This window comes from Schistocerca nitens, chromosome 9, assembly GCF_023898315.1.
Source record: "Schistocerca nitens isolate TAMUIC-IGC-003100 chromosome 9, iqSchNite1.1, whole genome shotgun sequence".
NCBI lineage: Eukaryota > Metazoa > Arthropoda > Insecta > Orthoptera > Acrididae > Schistocerca > Schistocerca nitens.
The window spans coordinates 290,711,424-290,729,000 of record NC_064622.1 but is presented as its reverse complement, the minus strand read 5'-3'; the positions used below and the strand labels follow the sequence as shown (position 1 = coordinate 290,729,000).

At 40.9% G+C, this 17,577-nt stretch overlaps 1 protein-coding gene across 1 annotated transcript in view; it reads left to right on the top strand.

The window, feature by feature from the left end:
• Positions 1 to 17,577, top strand: part of LOC126204186 (cubilin-like) — a 1,516,445-nt gene that overhangs the window by 69,016 nt on the left and 1,429,852 nt on the right. The gene's annotated exons all lie outside the window — the stretch shown is intronic.

Genomic DNA, 17,577 nt, shown 5'->3' with positions numbered 1-17,577 from the left:
CCTCTCTTTGGTTCGGCCAAAAGTGACTAGAAGACTGTCTCAAAGATGATTATAGAATCTACCTTCACTATCTGTGGTCAGCAGACGACCAGCCATTCATTCAGTTCACGAACATCACCAAACCGGATATAGGGATGTATTTTAAGGAAGTGCACATCTGAATAATTAAATATATAAATTGTCCTTCTTCCCTACATTGGTATCGGGCTTCGGTGTATTAAATAAAATGGTGTTATTATACAAAAAATGCTGTTCTGACAAGAACAATGGCCGGCCGAAGTGGCCGTGCGGTTAAAGGCGCTGCAGTCTGGAACCGCAAGACCGCTACGGTCGCAGGTTCGAATCCTGCCTCGGGCATGGATGTTTGTGATGTCCTTAGGTTAGTTAGGTTTAACTAGTTCTAAGTTCTAGGGGACTAATGACCTCAGCAGTTGAGTCCCATAGTGCTCAGAGCCATTTGAATTTGAACAAGAACAATGAAGTGTGTTGTTGTACATGTTTTCTATATTGGGCAGTACTGTACCCTTTCACAACAACACTTTTTCTCTTCCGTGCACTTGGGCTTTGAGTTCAACCCAATATATTTTCAACGTTACTTCTGCTGTCCTTTCCTCACTTTAATCCATCTTTTGCGGATTTTTAGTACTGGATTTTCTTGGAAACCAAGATGCTCTTTGAATTTATTCTGGATCACAATGTGTTTATGAATATCGTCTAAGGTTACTCTCACTTTTCCTTGGTTTTCTTGTTGAGAAAGTAACGGAAGATCCAATTGCCAAACTGTGTTTGACCCATATGGACAATGTGACCATAGAAAACGATCTTCCATCGGTGATCGGTATCTGCGATCTTTTTTATAAGTTTGTAGAGTTCACGGCTGTGTCTTCCGCTGAATTCACCGTTTTCTTTTATCAGGGCTAGCGTTTTCCTCAAGATTTGTATTTCTTCTTTCTAAATTCTCAATCAGATGTTTTCTACTCACAACTAGGCTTTCTGCGTTATATAGGGTCCCCTGTCGTATTACTATTCAGTAATGTCATATCTTGTGTTAATAATAATAATAACTGCATTTTAAAAAATAACAAAATTTGGACTGCAGAGCAGAAAAGTGACAAAATCGAACCAATAGTTCCAAGAAGCAATGAAACAAATTATAGTAAATGTTCTACATTTCGCCTATCATAATGTAATACTCATATAAAATGTAAATGAAACTATTACACAGAAAAAATGTTCTACAGAGAATAGCAGATATGAGTCGACTCAATAGTTTGGCTAAAACAAAAAAAAGAAAAAAAAATTCTGTGAGGTTTCGGGATTGCAGCCGGATCATGTTGGACTTCTTGCCACAATATTTCGGCTGGAAACCGTTCAGCCATCTGCAGGTGTCCGCCACTGGATACTGCTATTTCCCGGTATCGGCTTTATGGCAAAAATTGGCGCGGAGATGCATGAGCGTTGGTGGCCGTCACAGAAGCGTCCTCTATCGAAGCCGGCGCCCTCTGCAAATACCGTTCCATCTGTGGCACGCATGCACATGCGTAAAGGTGAAACTACATGTCCGTCCGCTGTTGGAACGCACGCTTGCGGCGCTAAAAACAAACGTCAGATGTCGCCAGACGTGTCATTACGAATAAAATGTTCTCCTCAGAAGTAATTAAAGGTAAATTCAGTATATCCGTTGTGGATGACGAACTACGACTGTGATTTATATTGGCGATTTATCTGGTAACAAAAATGCAACCAGTTGCTTTTTTTAGTTTTTCGATACGATTTATTGAACCATAAACATGTTCTCAAGCCACTGCAGGCTTATTATCATGTGGAGGTGTTACAAGAACATTAGGCTGTGGACCAAGTGTAGCTAGATGCAGTGCTGATGGGTGCACTGCCTTGTGATATCCATATCAAATCTCTTCCTATAATGCACGTTATTTAACTATGTACACAAATATACACGGCACTGAGCTGTTTGGTAAACACTTGAGTGTTTAGTTTTTCGAATCAGTGTAAAAGCAATTGCAGCTAAGTACTGTGTGAACAAAGTCATCTCAGTAAGCGAAGTGCTCATTTAACGAAACTTTATAGAAATAACTTCCATTTGTTAAAGAAAGTGAAATAAACGATAAAGCTGAGTGTCCACTGTGCAGATTAGTGTTTTCAATATGTCACTGCGGGATAAGAATCATAAAGGATCACTTCCAAAAGAAACAGCATAGGAAGCTTCATTGGTATCTACAACCTACAAGCAGCAAATAGAAATAGTATTTTAAGAGAAACATTCCAGTAATGCCCAAATTAAGACTGGCTGCTGAAAGATGTATGTTTGCATATCATGCTGTGTATCACAACCATAGCTTTCGACCAAATGACTGTACTACTTCTTCGTTTCTTATACGAGGGCGGTTCAGAAAGTAACCTCCGATTGGTCACAGTGCGGGTTGTGGGGGGAGTAGCGACGCCATCTGTGCGTTCACGCACTCAACAGGTCAGTCGGCATCAAGCCGTGGTCGAGTGAACGTCGTACCTGCGCTAGTTTAGTTTTTGTGGCAGTTTGAAATGTGTGCTGCAATAGAAAACCCCGCCAAATGTGAAGTGCGTGCTGTCATAAGGTTTTTTACAGCCAAAGGATATTCTGCAGCAGCTATTCATCGTGAGCTTTGTGCCGTGTACGGACCAAGAGTTATGAGTGAAGGAGTTGTGCGTGAATGGGTACGTTTATTTAAAAGTGGACGAGAAAACGTTCATGATGAAGAGAGGAGTGGTAGACCATCATTGGTGACTGACGAACTCGTTCAGACAGTTGATGCAAAAGTTCGTGAAAATCGACGTTTCTCAATGTCGGAGTTGTCTACTGGTTTTCCACAGATTTCTAAGACTCTCTTGTACGAGATAATGACAGCAAGATTGGGTTACCGTAAGTTCTGTGCACGATGGGTGCCCAAAATTCTTACCGACCACCACAAAACTCAAAGAATGGCCTCTGCATTAGACTTTCTGTCACGTTATGAGGACGAAGGAGAACCATTGTTAAACAGAATCGTGACCGGTGACGAAACCTGGATTAAGTACGTGAACCCTGAGACAAAAGAACAATCAAAGATGTGGGCACATTCAAATTCGCCTACCAAACCAAGAAAAGCCTTGCAAGATTTTTCTGCCAGAAAACTGATGGCAACGGTGTTTTGGGATGCCAAAGGGGTGTTGTTGGTTGAATTCATGGAACGTGGTACGACCATTAATCAAGACGTGTACTGTGAAACAATAAAAAAGTTACGACGAGCTATACAGAACAAACGCCGTGGTATGCTGACTTCCGGTATCGTTTTTTTGCACGATAACGCCCGTCCTCACTCTGCTCGCAGAACAACGGCCCTTCTTGAGTCCTTCAAGTGGGACGTTATCAACCATCCACCCTACAGCCCAGACCTGGCGCCAAGTGATTATCACCTCTTCATGCATTTGAAGAAATGGCTCGGGTCACAGCAGTTTGATGACGACGAAGAGCTCAAAGATGCGGTCACAGGCTGGCTCCAGGCACAAGCAGGTGATTTTTATGCAGAAGGAATTTCAAAGCTTGTGAAGAGATACGATAAGTGCCTCAATCGCTATGGAGACTATGTAGAAAAATAGTGCAAAGATGTAGTTGTAAGATGTGTATATTAAAATATTTTTATTTAACTTGGTGTATTTTTTAAATCAACCGGAGGTTACTTTCTGAACGGCCCTCGTACTTCTCGTAAGGCCTGTTTTTTTGTGCCAGAACTAAACGAGAGTGTCTCGGGGAAACACAAAACGGACCTCAGTCTCAAAGGGTGCAGGTCGAACAGGGGAAGAACGCAGATCTAGCTGTGTTGGCAAAGTGCCAGAGTTCCATGCGCTCACAGAAAGCGCTGATGCTCAGATAGTTATAGTTAGTGCAAGCTAGCTGAAGCTGGAGATAAGTTCCCGAAAGTTTTGTGGGATACCTAACAGTGTTCAGAAAGGATAGGCTACATACAGTAGGCGGTGGCGTGTTTGTTGCTGTTAGAAGTAGTTATCTTGTAGCGAAATTGATGTAGAAAGTTTCTGTGAATTAGTATGGATGGAGGTCGTTCTCGACTGCCGGAATAAAATAGTACTGGATCCTTTTTCTGACATCTCAACACAGATGATACAATTGCTGAAAGGATCAAAGAAAACTTGAGTCAAATTTCAAACATGTACTCGATTCATACAATTGTAGTTTTTACCCTCGATATATTGGCGATTATATGTGTTTAAAACCGGAGTTACACATAAAACATCACCCGAAATTGTGATAGACGCATTCTGTGGAGATTATTTCGAGCAATTAGTTCGTGAGCCCAGTCGAATAATACACTGTTGTGAAAACACACTTTATGTCTTAGCAACAAATGATTCTGAGCTAATTACGAGCTATTCAAAAAAGCAGATAAAAGTTCGCTTGATGCCTTCCTGAGAGACAAATTCCGCTCCTCCCAAAATAACAGAGTGTAGACCAGATGTGGCTTGAATTCATATAAATAATACCTACAGTAATTGAGAGATTTATACCAAATAAATTAACAAACGACGGAGCTGATCCGCCATGGCACGGCGGGGCGGTTTGGTCTCTCGAAATTCTTTAATCTATCAGTCCACCTACCTGGATTGGTTTCAGGTTGGCTGCCCTTTCACTCTGCGATGGTAGATACTGGTTTAGCCGATTAAAGCATTGTTGACGAAACTTTGACTAAATACCTTCCGCGCAAAGGTCACATAGCTCCAGTCCATGGGCAATAACTGAAAGCTAATTAAACTATCGCGCGTACGATATTCTTGCATGACTCATTTGAAAAAAAAAGTCTAAAATTTTCTTAAAGTTGGGTTATTGTCTTTAAAACTTGAAAAGGGCTATTAAATCCGTATTTAATGTACCGACATCAATTACGCAATGTTATTGACTGTATGTGCTACAATTTCATCGTATTTCTAGATTTCCAGAAGGCTTTTAACACCTTATCTCACGAGCGGCTTGTTATCATATTGCGTGCTTAAGGAATAACATCTCAGTTACGCGACTGGATTCGTGTTTTCTTATCAGAGAGGCCACAGTTCGTAGTAGCTGACAGGACGTCATCGAGTAAAGCAGAAGTGATTTTTGGCGTTCCGTAAGGTGGTGTTATAGGTCCTCTGTTGTTTCTTGTCTGTATAAACGATTTAGGAAATTATCTAAGCAGCCGTCCTAGATTGTTCGCAGATGACGCTGTTGTTTATAGTCTAGTAAAGTCACCAGAAGATTAAAACCAATTGCAAAATGATTTAGATGAGATTGGCAATAGATCCTAAATATTGAAAAGTATGAGGTCATCCACAAGAGTGCTAAATGGAATCCGTTAAACTTCGGTTACACGATAAGTTAATCAGATCTGAAGGCCGTAAATTCGGCTAACCAGGAATTACTGTTGCAAACAACAATTGTAAAGAACACACAGACAGTGCTGTGGGGAAGGCGAATCAAAGACTACGCTTTATTGGCAGAACACTGAAGGATGCAACATATCTACTAAGCACTAAGCAGATTGCCTTCACTACGCTTGTCTGTCCTCTTTTGGAGTACTGCTGCGCGGTCTGGGATCCATACCAGGTAGGATTAACAGAGTACATCGAGGAAGTTGAAAGAAGGGCAGCACGTTTTGTATTATCGAGAAATAGGTGAGAGAGTGTCACTGACATAATGCAGTATTTGGGATGGACATCATTAAAACAAAGGCGTTTTCCGTTGCGGCGGAATATTCTCAAGAAATTTCAGGTACCAACTTTCTCCTCGGAGTGCGAAAATATTTTGTGGACACCCACCCATATAGGGAGAAACGATCATCTGAATAAAGTTAGTGAAATCAGAGCTCACACGGAAAGATATTTGTGTTCGTTTTTTGCCCATGATGTTTGAGAGTGGAATAATAGAAAATTACTGTGAAGGTGGTTAGATGAAACCTCTGCCAGGCACTTAAGTGTGATTTACAGAGTAGCCATTTAAATGTATAAGTAGATATTCCAAACGAAACAGCTGACACACAAATTCAGTTTAATGATATAATTTTGACGAAATGAAGTTAATGGACAAAGTAATTGGATTTTCCGCAGACAATGCAGAGACCTATTTTGTGGGCGCCAAGCGTAATGGAACACAGAAAGTATAGGAGAAACTTCAAGCAGAATTAAATAAATCGCTAGTCGGTATTGGATGTGGTGTTCATATTTTGTGCAGTTGTGTTCAATCAGCAGCAGATGTTCTGCATTGATGCCATAGCAACAGCAGTTAAAGAAATGTTGCAAAACCTTGTGGAAGAAGGAATTATTACAGAAAACGAGTTCTTCAAATCATTCGAATTATTTTTGATGACTGTGTGAATTACACAAGTTAAGAACGTAGTGGAACAGCATATCAAATATTGGATTACAAAGGAAGTGCCTCTAGAAGAAAGATGGACTGCAACATTTAAAAAAAAAGTCTAATTCGTAAAGTTTCCTTGGAAAATGTAGAGAAAATGATTAATTTTGTGTTTTATCTTCCAGGTAAAAACTGCAGTGTTTAAAAAATGTGAAATTCGTTATGTTTCCTTGGGAAATGTAGAAACAATTATTAATTCCGTCTTTTATCTGCCAGGTAAAAACGGTGCAGTAGGAAGGGATTTCAGTTGTATTGGCAAGATGAGGAAGTTGTGCTAGTTTTGATACAAATACAGCTATTATTATTGTGAAAACTCATTTCAGTCTATATTACACAGAATTGTATGTTCATCTTCTTTCTAACAAGTAACTATTAGAATCAGCTCATTCTTCTGATACACAGCGAAGGTAAATGTTGGGATGAAATGTATAATTTATATCTGATAACTGAGTGGTAATATTACATAGTTTTTTGGGTTAACATATTGTGGCCATTCAAAATGGTAAGTAACTAGACATTGCAGAAAATATATCCAGGCAATTATAATAAAAAGTATATAACAGCCTTTTGTAATTCTTAAGAAAAGAGTTTTCTTTATGTGTAATACGCTTACATTTTCCTTTCCAATTCATCAAACGGAGATACATTCCTACAATTCCACTCAAGTCAAGCACTCCTTGTCTCTACATCTGAGTTTGCCTGGGACAGCCATGTAAAGTCCCCTTCCAGCCAACTTGCATGCAGCCAAGCAGGCAAATTCGGCTCTCCTCAACACCAGCCATAGGTGGTCATCCACCCATGGATGATATTGAGAAGAGCTGAATAACTCGCCCACGTACTCGTAGTATTACAATATGACAATACTGAATAACGCAAAATACATTAACAAAACTTATTGATATATTTCTCACCAAGACTTGCAATGATTTGAAGTGCAATTGTGGCTGAACTAAGTTGTCCATGTTCCAAAACGTGTTTTTTCCAGTTTAAATTCTCATCAATACAGACACCTAAACTTTTCAAGTTTTCACCCTTGTTATTATTTCGTCACCTCGTGTTACTCTCATCATTATCTAGATGAGCAGAATTGAATAAGATGTGTCTTTTTTAAATTGAGACTGAGGCTAATAGCAGAAAACTATTATTGTTTTAAGAAGATTATTTATCATTTCTTTTGCAGTTGTATAAATGCTTGGGTTGATTACAATACTAGTGTCATCCGCAAGAAGAACTGTATTAGATGATAACTCGTTTACATATATCAGGAACAACAGTGAACTTAACATTGAGCCTTGTGGAACCCCATCAGCGATTTCTGTCCAGTCAGAAGAATCTTCTCAGATTACGTTAGTTATGTTACTAAGTACAACTTTTTGCATTCTTTTTGTTATATGTGACAGTATTTTTATTTGGCTTTACCATCAGTTCCATGAGACATCAGTTTGTGTAGGAGAATATTGTGACTGAACAGTTGAGTGGCCTTGAAAATCCCAGTAAAACAACAGCAACTGCTACTTTGTTGTTTAACTCCTGTAAAATTTTGTGTCTGAACATGTACATGGAATGCTCAGTTGAGTGATTCTTGTGAAATCCAAACCATGTTTTACTGAGGATATATATATATATATATATATATATATATATATATATATATATATATATATATATATATATATATACAGGGTGATTCAAAAATGCATGTAAATATTTCAAGGGTGTATTTGTGAGGTAAATATAAGACAAAAATGTTCTATACAATTTTTTCCATACTTGGCTTATTACAGAGTTATGAACAAAACAGGATAATACATTCAATACAACGTAAGGTATTTAATTCCCAGAGTTCACAGTTTAATTACAGTGCATTTGGACTAACAACGCAAACTGATAAATAAACGTGACGTAACAAACTGAAACAATTCCTCGCGAACACTGTATTAATTTAGGTCCTGTTGATTGAACTACAGCAATGCACAATGACTAAGGAAAATTGAAGCATTTTACAGACTGTACTGTACTGTACTGTATTTGCACAAATCTTAATGCAATGCATGTTCAAAATGCTGTCCCTGAACTTGCAGACAGACCCGTGCTCGTCGCATCCATGATCTCTGCACATTACACAGTCTGTTCAACTCTCCACGAATAATTTCACAACCACCTTCAATTCTTTGTTGTAGCACTTCTCTGTTCGGTACTGCAGAAGAATACACCAATGTCTTTAGTCGGCCCCATAAATAAAAGTCTAAAGGGTTCAGGTCAGGTGCTCTGGCTGGCCAAGCAATTGGTCCTCCGCGACCTATCCATCGATGTGGATACGCAGAATTGAGGTACGCCCTTACGTTGCGGCTGTAATGGGCGGGAGCACCATCGTGCATAAACCACATGGTGGCTCGTGTTGCAAGAGGGACATCCTGTAACAATCCAGGCAATTCTCCCTCCAAAAATTCGCAGTACGCGTGCCCATTCAGCCTTGGAGGCAGAACATGAGGTCCGAGTAAGTAATTCCCCACAATACCACACCAAATGTTTATGGAGAATTGATGTTGATATCCACGCACAATTCTCGCGCCAGGATTCTCGACAGCCCACTGGTGCATATTATGCGAATTGATTACACCCGCACGAGTAAACATGGCCTCATCTGTGAATAATATCCGCCGAATGAACATTGGATCATTCAAATGACGCTCTTGTAACCACTGGCAGAATTGCTGACGGCGAGGATAGTCTTCAGGTGTCAATTCGTGCACTTTTTGCAGGTGAAATGGATGCAACTGTTGTCTCCGAAGCAGCCGCCATACAGTAGATTGTGGAAGTCGTACAGCTGCACTAATTTGTCTCGTACTGATAGATGGATCTTGGTCTACCAGGTCCAAAACATGTTCCTCGACGTTCACTGCATGCTCAAGTGGTCGACCTGAATGTGGCCCAGGACGAATGCCATACTCCCGCATACGTCTGTCCACAGATACAAACGTCTGATGACTTGGTAACCGTCTTCCTGGAAACAGCTCACTGTACCTTCGTCTTGCTGCAAGTGCATTTCCATCTGCTGCACCATACACAAGGTGCATATCAGCATACTCACTGTTTGAGTACATCATGTGCACGAAACCTTTAGCCTTCCGACGATGAATGAACGACAGGACGTACTTTTCCGTTACCAACAACATCAGCGCCATCTTCCGTACAGTAGGAGTAAACATCACGTGCAAACAAAAACAAACACTATTCATGCAGTTTCGAATCAACTGTTGGGAGATACGTATGTGAATTACGTACCAGAATATGGCATCCTGCTGCTTGCACTGCCGTCGTTTTGATACGGACATGACTTTCGTATTTAACGATAACTCTGGAATTAAACGTTTATGGAAAAACATTTATAGAACATTTTTGTCTTATATTTACCTCACAAATACACCCTTAAAATATTTACATGCATTTTTGAAAAAAAATGGTTCAAATGGCTCTGAGCACTATGGGACTCAACTGCTGAGGTCATTAGTCCCATAGAACTTAGAACTAGTTAAACCTACCTAACCTAAGGACATCACAAACATCCATGCCCGAGGCAGGATTCGAACCTGCGACCGTAGCGGTCTTGCGGTTCCAGACTGCAGCGCCTTTAACCGCACGGCCACTTCGGCCGGCTGCATTTTTGAATCACCCTGTATATATATATATATATATATATATATATATATATATATATATATATATATATATATATATATATATACTATTCCAGAATACATTACCATCTAAAACATTTTGGAAAATGTCAGTAATGAAACAGGTCAGTAGCTAATGACGTCATTCCTATCACGTTTCTTTCAGAGGGGTTTAACAAAGCCATATTTCACTCTCTCTGGAAAAAAACCCTGAGTCTGTGGCGCATTACACATTGCAGAAAAGATAGGGGGATGAGTCCTTAGCCCGCATCTCGTGGTCGTGCGGTAGCGTTCTCGCTTCCCACGCTCGGGTTCCCGGGTTCGATTCCCGGCGGGGTCAGGGATTTTCTCTGCCTCGTGATGGCTGGGTGTTGTGTGCTGTCTTTAGGTTAGTTAGGTTTAAGTAGTTCTAAGTTCTAGGGGACTTACGACCACAGCAGTTGAGTCCCATAGTGCTCAGAGCCATTTGAACCATTTGATGAGTCCTTAGTAGCCTGTTGGAAATACCATGAAATTCAGATGAGCTTTTATTTTTGAAAGAATATATAATTTTCGTAATTTCAGGAGGAGGATTTGGTGAGACGTTCATACGACTGAATTTTATGAAAGTTGCTTTTCAACATATTACTGTCATTTTTCTCTTTGTGCTTTTAATGCTGCAGGTGTGATACAGTCTCCACCCATTTACGTATAACGCACAGAAAGTTCATAAACGATGTGAAATTGTCAGAAAAGTCCTTCTTCGGAATGTTGTTCAAACTCGATTGAATGTTTGTTGGCCGGCCAGTGTGGCCGACCGGTTCTAGGCGCTTCAGTCTGGAACCGCGCGACCGCTACAGTCGCAGGTTCGAATCCTGCCTCGGGCATGGATGTGTGTAATGTCCTTACGTTAGTTAGGTTTAAGTAGTTCTAGGGGACTGATGACCTCAGATGTTAAGTCCCATAGTGCTCCGAGCCATTTGAATGTTTGTTGTTTGGCAAAGCGCTTGAATTTCTGCTCTTTGCCGTCCTGTGGTAGGAATGTATTGATAGCACCAAGTATCCACATTCTGCATGTCACTCAAGTCACGACAGGTGTCCATGCATGGTTCTTTCTTTTTTTGGGTGGGGGTAAAGATGTGCGGGACAGACTATCATACACTGTTCTCTTTTTCAGAACCTTCTGGAGAACGTCTTGAACTCTTGATTTAGAAATGCAGCTCGACTGTGATCAGTGACACTCCAATGTAGATGCACTGTTGTGTGTCACTTTACAGTGCTGTCTGTTTTTTTTTAAGAAGACTGCCATTAATAGATGCAGCATTTTTTTTGTTACATTCCTAAAAAGTAACTCTTTTAATATTAAAACGTTGCTTTAATTTATTGTTAATGTCCATTTACACCCATGTTGTCAATTTCTTCCGTCGTTTGTTGCCGTAGAGCATCACTACTTCAAGGTGTAATTTTTCCTCCTATCTATGTAATTATGTAGTTCTCTATTCGTTCGAGCAATCAATCATTCATAATAGGAAACACAGTCATAGCTCAGTCACTCAAAATGATTCAGAAATTTTACTTGTTAGAATGAAATCAGGCGATGATTCTTCTTCTCTGCAGGCTCGTGCTTTGCGGCGGACTGCTAATCTGTACAAATAAAATGCCTCGTAATATCATTAATTCTCAAATGTCAAATACACACCTTTTGTATGAAGGAGCGATATATCCCTTTTAATCGTACAATTTCGTATCAGTTATCTTTTGTCATAAATCTCAATATTCAGATTACAATTCTTCAAACAAAGCTCAGGCTAATCGGCACGAAGACAATCTCGGAAGCTTTTTTTTTTAACAACCACCAGAGAGAGTACTACAAAGAATAATTATGCGCTCATGGCATAGCTATTGTATGAAACTACTTTGCGCATGGATTCTGCAAGTATGAAGATAGAAAATTAGTAAACATCATTCAAGGGTAGAATTGTATCAGAATAATTCATCGAATATAAAGAGATATTACAAAGGCATTTCTGTCAATACTAAAACCTTACAACTACGCATATTCAGCATGAAATGAGAGTATGGTTTTAAATTTGGCTGTTATTCAGCAACCGTAACTAATTTCAACATACGATGAAATAGCCACCCGGTTGCACATAAATGGTAGGTTCAGTGACCTAGGTTTCGACGCCTACTAGGGGTGTGTTCATCAGAATGAAATGTTGCTAAGTCCTATAGAATAATATATAGGAAATCAAAATGAGGTATGACAAAAAAATTACATTAACCAAAATGACAATTTTCATGACGCACAAAGGTTACTTACGTAAAACTACATTGCTAAAAAGTGATAGTAATAATATGGAGCAGCAATGGTCATGTCAACAATAAAATATAACGTGAGCCTTTGCCACGTGTGCCCAGCTGGGAACAACGTCAGAGTGATCGGCCCAGTGGCTTACATTGCTGCCACGGAAACAATACCAGTTGCACCACCTATCAGGCACAGACAGTAACGTATGTCCATTTGACACACTATAACAGAAAACCATGGTTAATTTTAAAAAGACAAAATGTAAATAGAGCTAAATTTCGTTTTGAAAATACATAGTAGTCAAGCAGATCAAGTATACTAGAGTCATACGTTAGACTTTACAGTGTTACGTAAAGGAGAAAGTCATAGAAAAAATTTTACAAACAGGTGTATAATCCAGAAAATATTTACATTAGGGTAACTTCAGCAGCGCATATCTATGAGATTAGAAGAAAATAATGTTTCAAAACTAGAAGCAGGGAAAGTATATCAAAAAATAAAGGAATCAAAATTCCGCGAGCTGTGGACTGAAACAACTGAAAAAATTTTTGATACGTAGTTGTAACTGTTCATCGAGGATGAGGCCATCGTTCTTGGAAATATGCTTCAAAATCTCTAGCTCTTCGAGGATATCAAGTCTATGACCTTTCCTTGTCTCTATGTAAAATCGGAATTTCTTCAACGCGTTTCGGTTTGTCTCCAGAGACTAGCATATGATCAGCTAAAGCGGATTTGCGTACATTAGTGCCTCTTTTCCCCAACAAATTTTCCTTGTACCTGACACTGGAAGACCTTCCAGTTTGTCCTATATAGTAAACGGCAAATGTACCACAAGTGATTTTATACCCTTCTGTGGGCTTGAGATTATCGATGAGATTTCTTTTGCAAGTTAATGCTTGTGAAAAAGACAACTTTAAATCAATATTTTTTTGTCAGAAGATGACGAATTTTGTACGAAATAGGGCCTAAAAATGGTATCAAGAAAACATTTTTTTACTCGTTTCTGTCAGGAATAGCATTCCTGACTAAAGTGGTCACTTTAGAGTCAGTTCTAACTTAACAGTGATCATAGCCGATATTAAATGGCTCTAAGCACTATGGGACTTAACATCTGAGGTCATCAGTCCCCTAGACTTAAAAAAACATAAACCTAACTAACCAAAGGACATCACACACATCTATGCCCAAGGCAGGATTCCAACCTGCGACCGTAGCAGCAGCAGCACGGTTCCGGACTGAAGCGCCTAGAACCGCTCGGACACATCGGCCGGCAGCCGATATTATCTACACTCCTGGAAGTGGAAAAAAGAACACATTGACACCGGTGTGTCAGACCCACCATACTTGCTCCGGACACTGCGAGAGGGCTGTACAAGCAATGATCACACGCACGGCACAGCGGACACACCAGGAACCGCGGTGTTGGCCGTCGAATGGCGCTAGCTGCGCAGCATTTGTGCACCGCCGCCGTCAGTGTCAGCCAGTTTGCCGTGGCATACGGAGCTCCATCGCAGTCTTTAACACTGGTAGCATGCCGCGACAGCGTGGACGTGAACCGTATGTGCAGTTGACGGACTTTGAGCGAGGGCGTATAGTGGGCATGCGGGAGGCCGGGTGGACGTACCGTCGAATTGCTCAACACGTGGGGCGTGAGGTCTCCACAGTACATCGATGTTGTCGCCAGTGGTCGGCGGAAGGTGCACGTGCCCGTCGACCTGGGACCGGACCGCAGCGACGCACGGATGCACGCCAAGACCGTAGGATCCTACGCAGTGCCGTAGGGGACCGCACCGCCACTTCCCAGCAAATTAGGGACACTGTTGCTTCTGGGGTATCGGCGAGGACCATTCGCAACCGTCTCCATGAAGCTGGGCTACGGTCCCGCACACCGTTAGGCCGTCTTCCGCTCACGCCCCAACATCGTGCAGCCCGCCTCCAGTGGTGTCGCGACAGGCGTGAATGGAGGGACGAATGGAGACGTGTCGTCTTCAGCGATGAGAGTCGCTTCTGCCTTGGTGCCAATGATGGTCGTATGCGTGTTTGGCGCCGTGCAGGTGAGCGCCACAATCAGGACTGCATACGACCGAGGCACACAGGGCCAACACCCGGCATCATGGTGTGGGGAGCGATCTCCTACACTGGCCGTACACCACTGGTGATCGTCGAGGGGACACTGAATAGTGCACGGTATATCCAAACCGTCATCGAACCCATCGTTCTACCATTCCTAGACCGGCAAGGGAACTTGCTGTTCCAACAGGACAATGCACGTCCGCATGTATCCCGTGCCACCCAACGTGCTCTAGAAGGTGTAAGTCAACTACCCTGGCAAGCAAGATCTCCGGATCTGTCCCCCATTGAGCATGTTTGGGACTGGATGAAGCGTCGTCTCACGCGGTCTGCACGTCCAGCACGAACGCTGGTCCAACTGAGGCGCCAGGTGGAAATGGCATGGCAAGCCGTTCCACAGGACCACATCCAGCATCTCTACGATCGTCTCCATGGGAGAATAGCAGCCTGCATTGCTGCGAAAGGTGGATATACACTGTACTAGTGCCGACATTGTGCATGCTCTGTTGCCTGTGTCTATGTGCCTGTGGTTCTGTCAGTGTGATCATGTGATGTATCTGACCCCAGGAATGTGTCAATAAAGTTTACCCTTCCTGGGACAATGAATTCACGGTGTTCTTGTGATTTCCCTAAATCACTCCAGGCAAATGCCGGGATGGTTCCTCTGAAAGGGCACGGCCGACTTCCTTCCCCATCCTTCCCTAATCCGATGAGACCGATGACCACGCTGTCTGGTCTCCTTCCCCAAACCAACCAACCAACCACGGTGTTCTTATTTCAATTTCCAGGAGTGTACAATAGTTTTTATTATGTTCACCTCTTCACTAAGCTTGTCAGATGACAAAGGTACAGAGAGTATACAATGAATGGCTGAATGCAAAAATGCTTTCTTATGGAAATGAGGATGCTCTGAAGTAGCGGGCACAATTTGATCTGTAATAGTGGCTTTTCGAAAAATACCGAAAGACAATCTGTCGTTGTCAATGGCAATACCCTTAACGTCCAAGTAATTAAGCTGACGATCGTTATTTTCTAATCCACGAGTGAAGCTAATTTTTTCATGAAGAAAATTAAAAATTTGACAAAGTTGCTGAATTCCTTCCCGTGAACCACTATATATGATCAAAATGTCATCTACATACCGAGCATAAGACAAAATACAAGACCGAGCGAGGTGGCGCAGTGGTTAGCACACTGGACTCGCATTCGGGAGGACGACGGTTCAATTCCGTCTCCAGCCTTCCTGATTTAGGTTTTGCGTGATTTCCCTAAATGGTTTCAGGCAAATGCCGGGATGGTTCCTTTGAAAGGGCACGGCTGATTTCCTTGCCCATCGTTCCCTCACCCGAGCTTGCGCTCCGTCTCTAATGACCTCGTTGTCGACGGGGCGTTAAACACTAACCACCACCACCACCACCACCACAAAATACAAGATCAGCAGCTGAAAAATTATTGAATAATTTCTCTTCCAGCGAATTAATGAAAATATCAGCCTGTGAGTTATCCATTGCCAGGGCGTCAGGATGATGGTATGGTTTGTCATTGAAAACAAAATAATTGTATTTTACTACTTTTCTTAGTAAACGAATCAGGTCAGTGATTTCCTCATCAGAAGTACGCAAGTTTGTCTCAGCGATGTCAATGGTTGTTTGAACAGGTATGTTAGTATATAGACTCGTAATGTCTAATGAAAAGAATTTAGTATCTTGGTCATACTGCAGATATTTGATTTTACTGACTAGATTTTGACTATTGACGACAGAACAATTATTTCGAAAAACAAAGGATTTTTTTACTTTTCGTAAAGAAACATTGCTACCTCATGATATGCACTGTTCACAATCGGACATATCGGATGGTGACTTTTATGTACTTTAAACTGGGAATATAATTTTAAGGGCCTGTGGATTCATATTTTAAACTGGGAATGCAGTTTTTGGGCCTGTGGATTCATATTAATAAGTTGGTTTCTGTGAAAAGGTTTGAGCAAATGCCTAACACTGTTAATGGCTAACCTAATTTCTTTTTATACCGTGGGGGTTGGATCCTCATCTAGCTCCGAAATATTGTTCTCCTCAAAAAACTGTAAAGTTTCTTAGACACACATTCGTTTTGAGTAGTACCGTAATGCATATTATTCACCTCAAAAAATTGTTAAGTTTTTAGACACGTATTCAATCTAAGTAGCAATGCTTGCTACTATTTGTTCATTTATTGTACTTCTTCTGTATATCTAACTCAGGTCATACGATTTATTCACAAGATTCTTAACTCTAGTAAGGCATTCATAAAAATATTAATTTATACAATATAATTTAATAGTAATAACATATAAGAAAATTGCAATTGAAAAAAAAACTTCTACACATCAAGTGTAAGTCCCCTCGAGAAACATGGCCAAAGGTAATTTTATTTGGGACATCTCACACAATATGCCCAAAGAGTGGCAGTAGTAGTTGCAGCAGTAGTTTTATTCAGCCTTAGATTACTTCTGTGAGTATACTGGACATGTCATGGTATTACACCTTACATACAATATAAAAACATAATTCATAAATATGTGCATTTACATACGTGCAGGTCTAGTTTCACAAGTATGGGACAGGTAATTGGCTGTGGCCTTATAGTAGGAACCATCCTGGCATATTTACCTGAGGTAATTTAAGGGAACTATAGAAAACCGAAATGAGGATGAACAGATGGAAATTGAATTGAAGCTTCCCTCCTTTCAAACATGTGACCAGTCTGTTTAAAGCAGCGAAACCTCTTTCAGATTACAGCTTGTTTACAATACCCATTTGCAAAGAATTTTTTAACAGTGTAAAAAGATACCGGTGCAATGTTCATTCAGTTTTCAGTACCAGTCACTGCAGGACTATCGCGACATTGTTTAATTTCAATTTTGTGTGTCACAATTTACTATACTGAAAACGAAAAATCTGAGACATTATATGATGATTGAGATAAGCTCAGAAAGAGGAATAGTTGCTATTGCAATTGCAGAACTTTGAGAGTAAGGTTTGACAGAAAAGGAAAACACACAGACTCCCCCCCCCCCTCCCCCCCCACACACACATTACTAGACTCTGTTTTACGACAGAATA